Raw genomic sequence first — 7608 nt, forward strand, 5'->3', positions numbered from 1 at the left:
TGGTGGTGACTCTGATGGCCAGAAAGAAAGGACTCTTTTTTTGGTAAGAAGTATCATGGAAACATTTGAACTTGATTTTTGATGGGCTTATTGAACTTATGTTTGAATACTGATTATACACAATGATGTTCTGAAATTTCACATCAAAGAGAATGAGGAAAGCACTGTGAAAGAAGGTTGGATTGAGGAGAAACTGGGAATCCATCCTGAGTTTTCTTGCAGAAATTAAGCTTTCCCTGGAACAGATGCTAAGTTAAAATGATTAGATTTTAAAACACATTCCTCCTGAGAATGAGATGGACTGAGAGCTGAAGTGACTGAGATGAAAGGAGTGTGATGTTATAAGGTTATAAAAGGTGTTATAAAGGACCGGATGTTATAAGGTTCTTATCCACCTCCAATTATTTCTCTATAATCTCCCTCCTGAAATTTCCCCCACAGAGTAAAATAAAGATGGTGACTGTCATCATCACCCACCATGTCCACCGCCTTGTATTTCACCCATCTTATACTTCTCATCTTTTCTGAAAGCAGGTAGAGACCTTTCACATTGCCAGTCATTTATTCATGCCACTTATTTCCTGGCCTGAATTTCCTCCCTTTACTTGGAAAACTTCTACTGCAGTCAAGTTTTAGGAAACACAGCTCAGAGATAGAGTAGTTAAAAATAAGTGCAAATATGGAGAGAAAAACAAAACTACATATTTCGACTACTCAAATTTGGACCTCAGAAGTCTCAACTCAAAAAAGTACCTGGTGCATAGTATGAGCTCAAGAAATGTTAGTAGCTTTTCCTTATGGTGACACACGGCAGCAAGACGGCGGTGCAGATTTCCAAGGCGGAGAGGTTTGTCGCTGATAGCATCTTCAAACGGAACCGCATGGGTTTCACATTCAGCAACTGACTGAAGATGCCTACTGTGGAATGGGAAGGTCTGAGTTACACCAACTAGGGCAGAAATCATTATTCTGGCCACCAGGATGCAGAATGTTCTTGGTGAGAAGGGCCAGCGGATCTGCAAATTGACTGCTGTGGTTCAGAAGAGATTCGGCTTCCCTGGGGGCAGCGTTGAGCTCTAAACTGAAAATGTGGCCACAAGAGTTCTTTGTGCCATTGCTCAGGCAGAGTCTCTCCCTTACAGCCTTCTAGAAGGACTCGCTGTGAAGAGGAGGGTCTGCTATGATGTGCTGCATATTGTGAAGGGTGGCATCAAAGCCTGTGAGGTCACAGTACTAGGAAATTCTGAGGACATAGGGCTAAGTGTACAAAGTTGGTGGATGGCCTGATAATCCAGGACTCTGTTAAATACCACGGTGACACTGCTGTGTGCCATGTGCTACTCAGACAGGACGTGCTGGGCATCAAGGTGAAGTCCTGCTGCTTGAGGACCCAAGTGGTAAGACTGGCCTAAGAAGCCCCTTCCACCCCCTTCTCTGAACAGAAGGGTGGGAAGTTGGAGCCCCCTACCATGCCCCAGCCAGTACTCAAGCATAACAGGGTGTCCTTGGCAGCTGGATCTGGAGTTTGGATGTTGCTCTGTAAATACCCTTAATAAAATATTTTTTAAAAACCTGTGGCCTGACTGGGCTGTGTTATCCAGTGTTCAGACTGAGGGTCGGGTCGCCCCATGGGAGAACTACTTGGTTGCTTCTTAGGGCTATCTGGATCACAGTGTTTCTTTGCTTTCCTTGAAATCCACTTGGTTTCACCTGTACCTGTGAGGCAAGGGCCGGAATGGGAGGACCCAAGCAGAGTAACCAGAGAAGTACCCTGTTCAGGAGTAAACCTGGTGATGATGAAAGCTGATTATAACTGGGAAGTACCTTGATTAATTCATCTGTAGTTCAGAGTTATAGCTTTAGAAGAAGGATATGTTTAAGGTGATTATCTGTATCGCATATAGAAAATGAATACAGTAGCCATCATATTTTGGGGTTATATGAAAAAATATGAGTAGAATGAATGAAGTAGATGATGTTTTGTATATTTAAGAGTCTTGATAATTTTTGTTGGACTATCAGGTCTTCTTCCGAAACCTTTTATCTGCAGTTAGGTCCTTGTGTATGCTTCCATCCAAAACCTTTTGAGATGCCGTGAGCAGTGCCTTAACTGAAGTGAGACTCATTGACTTATGTCACATATATTAATAGTATGTGCATCAGGCCCTGGTGTGCTTAGCTAGGCCTGGTCCCATGACCCTTTTCTATCTAGCCATGAGCTAAAGGTCCTGCTTCCACGGATGGGCACTGGGGTTTGAGATGCCCATGCCTTCTCTGACCTAGAATGCTCCTGTTCTGTACCATAGTTTGGTGGAGAAGGACATGGGCCCTGGAGTCAGATAAACCTGGGTGGATTCTAGTTCCTTTATATCTAAGTTTAGTGAAGGTTCTCAACATCTCATTTGTGAATTAGAGCCAACAGTAAATTCTCATATTGTGAGCCCTATATAATAATCTAGAAGACAGTACGGTGCACACAGAAGTGATTACTACCTCGTTGACTTCTAAGATTAGGAACACCATCCAAGCCAGCTGAACATTGGCTATTGGGATGGCCTACTAGGATTCTGGTTATTGACCTTTACATGTCAGACCTACTGTTAAGTGAGAAATTCTTGCAGCCTATATTCCCTTTGCTTCTCTGTTCTCCTCTAGCGAGGTTCTAACAAGGAAGGGATGGGAGGAGCCAGAAGCATCTTTCTGTCTCATAATTTGCCTTGGCTTTGGCTTTGGTGAGGCAAAAAACATTGATTATTTTAGAGCACAGTAATTAAGTAGGCAGGGTACAGACTGCCAATAATATCAACAAGACAATTCATTAAGCAGAGTAGGTGCTATTGGTTAATAAACGGGCTTTAAACAAAGATTTGCCTTGGGTGAGCCAAAATCTTGCAGTTTGTCTAAAAATAGCAAAAGTTGACTCCATTTGTCAAGTATTTTCATAACTGAGTATGAAATAAATATTCTTGGAAATGAATCTAGGAGTTTTTCTTATAAACTGTGACCATTAAAATGATGCTTAAATTCTGAGAAAGTTGCACTTGTTTTAAGCATATTTCATTGTCTCACTCCAGTGATGTGGTAAAATGACCATAGACTTTTAGAGTCAGACAGTGTTTTGAATTCTACTGTGATACTAACTTAATATCACTGAGACGTAGTTTTCTCTTAGATGAAATAGCTTTAGTTTTCTCTATTTTGCAAGATGTCTGTACAGATTAAATGTGATAATGCATGTCAAGTGCCTTGTGTCATGCCATGCCCAATTTCTGTCTTTATCTTTGTTTTCTAGACCTATATGGAGAGCATACTTACGTTAAATCAACTTAGTGAACACACTCAACCTCTCATCTGATAATTACTTGGCATTTGTCCCCTCATACAAGAGACATCAATGTGATATAATGCTCTAAGATAGAACTTGCTGACCATCTGATCTTTTCTTCATTTGAGCAGTACAACTCAAATTATGGATAGGGAAGAGGGGAAGTGAATGATTGAATTTTGACTTAGATAAATAGGAAAGGGAATGCTACTGAGCATATGTTATTATGAATGAAGTTGTTACCATGTACTAGTTTTATTTTTAGTTTAGACTATATTTTTAATATTGTTAAGTTTCCTGGTTGTGTAATTATATATACAAGAAATAGAAAATAATTTTATTTAAATTTAAAATTTCTTAAAAAATGAATTTGTTTTGCTGGGTTTCAGGAACCCCCAAAAGAATGATGACACCTCAAGTACATTATTAAATTGCTACATTTGGCAGATGTGTGTGTGTGTGTGTATGCTCAGTTGCTCAGTCATGTCTGGCTCTTTGTAACCCTATGGACTGTAGCCCACTAGGCTCCTCTGTCCATGGGATTTCCCGGGCAAGAATACTGGAGTGAGTTGCTATTTCCTATCCCAGGGGATCTTCCTGACCCAGGGATCGAACCTGCGTCTCCTGCATCTCTTGTTTTGGCAGGCAGAGTCTTTACCACTGAGTCACCTGGGAAGTCTATAAATACACATATATCCCCTCTTTTTAGATTCTTTTCCTATATGGGTTATTACAGAGTATTGAGTAGAGTTCCCCATGCTGTACAGTACATTATTATTAGTTATCTATTTTATATATTGTAGTATGTGTCTGTCAGTCCCAATTTCCTAACTTACCTCTCCCACCATGTACTAGTCATGGCAAAAATAACTATTAAATGGCTAGTGCAAAGGTGCTGACTTAGTGCTAGGGGTACAACAGTGAATGAAACAGGTCAAGTTCCTGGCCTCATGGAACTTAAGTGCTAGTGAGGGGATACAGAAAATAAATAACTCAGTAAAATATATAGTGCTGTAGACAATGATCATGATGTAGAAGAAAAATAAGAGGGACAAGAAGTACTAGGGTAGGTACGGGACTTCTATCTTGTGTAGGCTGGCCATAAAAGGTCTCTTCAATAAGGTGACATTTGGGCAAGGATCTTAAGGGAGTGAAAGAGGGTTTGCAGATGTTAGCCTGCCCTGACTGATATGGGCATCCTCCATAAGAAGACAGATTAGGGCTTTCTCCCTGTCCTGATCCTTCCCACCAGGGCACCATTCTCTGATACCCTCCCTATTTATCAAGGAATCTGGTAGGATCTGATATAGCACAACCACTTAAATCCCAGTTTGGAGGATGCTGTTTATCTATAGTTCCATTTACCTTTCGAAAATTTATAGACTAATAGAGCAAGCATATCAGTCTGTTCTGAAAGAAGAATACTCTTAACTGGATCTTTTAAAGACTACACAACTGATCCACACAGCAGCCAATGTGGATATAAAACATGTAAAATTCCACTGCTTTCCTCCACCTGAAATACCATGTCCAGTTCTTTCTGTATCTCCTGGTACCACTATTATTCTAATGGTTGGTAGAATTTCAGCTCACCCTGTAATCTCTTTCTTCTGACCCATGGAGAACAACGGGATGCACTTGTGGCGATCAACTCCATCAGTCTTCCTCACATGCCTGCAAACCAGTCCTGGGCTCTCTGCTGAAATTCTGTCAACTACACTAGAACCTAATAACTAGTGCTGATTTTCCCAAGACAGCCAACATGTGCTTGAAAGATTTCCTCAGCTCCATTGGCTTCATATTATGCATCAGCAGTAAAGGGTCGAGCCTGCAGAACACACCTGAGAATGTACCTCTGATTTAGGAGTGTACCAACCAGCCTGGGCAAATGCAGACCCAGCCTGGCTAGGGGAGGGGGTCTCCTGTGGTGAGGTCAGCTCCATCTATGGACTTTTAAATAAATCCCACCATGCACCCAATACATTATGCAGTTTCCTCAAATACCCTCCTACATCAGGGTCTCTTTGCATCAATATAAAGACCTATGCCGGTGCATCTCTCTAGTTTTAACCCAAGTCATTTTATTTAGGACAGGAACTCAGATGACTCCTCTGCCTTTTGCACCAGCAGGTTTAGGTGAGAGGGGCTTCCGCCTCCAACCATCACCCTGGGCGACCAGCGTGCGTGACGCCCAGCCAGTGCATGCGGACTAGCTAGAGCCAGTCTCTGAAGTCACTCTCCTCAGTGGTGTCAGAGCCGATCAGGGCTCACTGATAGGACAAGCTTACATTTCTCATTTTTGTAGGTTAGCTTGACCTGAAGCCGGGAGTTCAGACATGTACTCAAGCTATACTCAGGACAATTTGCTTTTAAATGCATCCACTCTTTCTAAGGAAAATAACTCAGGACTTCCCTGAAAGAGAGGCAGGAAGAAGACTAACACCTTCTGAGAACACTGAGGTCATGATATTCATGTTTTACACCATATTAGGGCAGCCAGGATTCTTGCAAACTAATGTAAGAAATTGCCGCGCTTCTCAGTGACTTTCCACTGCCTTTGTAAGGCAAGTGCATAGAGGTAATCACAGCCGTTGTGACCACCCAGCATAGTTGCGTCTTCCTCACTTAATACAGCATTTCCATGAAAGGAGAGGGGGACTAGAAGACCAAGATAGAGAGGCAAGCTTCCGTGTCCTTGAGCACTTCTTGAGAATAACTACCAACACACTGGATATAATTACGATTATGACACTTGGGAAATGGAACCAGGAAAGTTCATCCTCTGATATTGAACTTTAAGGTAATTTCCAGTCATGGGGCAGGAAAAAGGTCATTCTGAAACTGTGATCACATAGGAATATTGGTATGAGATTTTCTAGGGCAACTTATTTAACTGGGAGTTTACCTAGGAACCTTCTAAGAAACGGCAGATTTTTAGAAGAGGGATAGGTTTAAGATGGATTTCTGCCTTGCACATAGAAAATGAATACAATAAGTCATTAATTTGGGGTTATGTGAAAAAAAGGAACATTAGAATGAATGAAGTAATGATGTTTTGTATGTTTAAGAGTCTTGATAATTTTTTTTTGGACTATCAGGTCTTCTTCTGCAACCTTCTTCTGCAGTTAGGTCTTTGTATCCAGTTCCAGCCAAAAGCTTTTGAGATGCCATGAGCAGAAAGTAAAACTAAAAAGAATAGGAAATGACTTTTCCTTCATTATCAGTCAATTATGGAGACAGAAACATTCAGATTCAGGAATTCTAGATTCTTAATATCCAAAACTGCAGAAGTAATTTTGCTAGCTTCCAGTTATAGAGAAAACAAATCAAATAAACTAAATCGCTAACTCGCCAATGACTTCTGTTTTATTTTGTGATTTGCCTGGACTCGAGCAAGCTGCTACTTTCCCCACATTTTGTGTATGTTGATCCAGAATCATTTTTGATTATTGTTAGATTGACTGAAGATTTTCATTAAAAACACGAGGAAAAGAAAAGATGTGATAATAGAGTGATGTAACAGCAGGAGGGATAATAGAAAGCTCTCTTCCTGCAGCTCAGGTATGCAGTACATTTTGTTTCAATTTGAAATAAAAAATTGAAAATAATTTAATTCTAGTTCACATCGCTCATCTTTACTATGTGGAGTATAACTAAACAAATAAAGATGAGATGCTTTATTCATTAGCAAATGACATTTTGACTAAAATAAACTTTCTATTTATAATTAACTCATGGGTGTGTGTGTGTGTGTGTGTGTGTGTGTGTGGGTACACGGAATCCAGTGACTTTGCACCATGTGACCGTGATGACATCATCTCCCTCTCAAATTACTCAACAAGATGAATTTTTTGTTGATGACAATTTCAGCTCTAACAGAAAGAAATATTTATCTGACACACCATGGCACCTTAGGATTGCTAAAGGAGTAACAAAGATTTGTAAAGGGCCCTAAAACAGACTGGAGATCAGGATTTGTGGGTTCAAGTCCCAACTCTGATCTTGATTGCTGATAACCTTGCCCAAATCACTGAAGACATTGAACCTCAGTTTCTTCATTTGCAAATTGGATGTGATAACAGTTCTCTTAGCTGCTCCGGCCCTCCTGACTGGTTCAATCTCTCATGTGTCCCATCATGCCTGGATTTTCCTGTGCTTGCTCTCTGTTCACATAGAATGTCCTAAGTGCTCTTCTGCCTGCTTCTGCTCAACAAACTTATTTGCAGCATTAAGACCCTGGTAAAGAAACTTTTTTTTTTTTTTTTACCACTTATTTTTATTAG

General features: G+C 40.7%; 1 pseudogene; it reads left to right on the forward strand.

Moving 5' to 3' along the window:
• The first annotated feature begins 797 nt into the window (after positions 1–797).
• On the forward strand, positions 798–1553 carry LOC122703138 (annotated as a pseudogene).
• The last annotated feature ends 6055 nt before the right edge of the window (positions 1554–7608 follow it).

This window comes from Cervus elaphus, chromosome 11 (assembly GCF_910594005.1).
Source record: "Cervus elaphus chromosome 11, mCerEla1.1, whole genome shotgun sequence".
In the NCBI taxonomy this organism is placed as follows: Eukaryota; Metazoa; Chordata; class Mammalia; order Artiodactyla; family Cervidae; genus Cervus; species Cervus elaphus.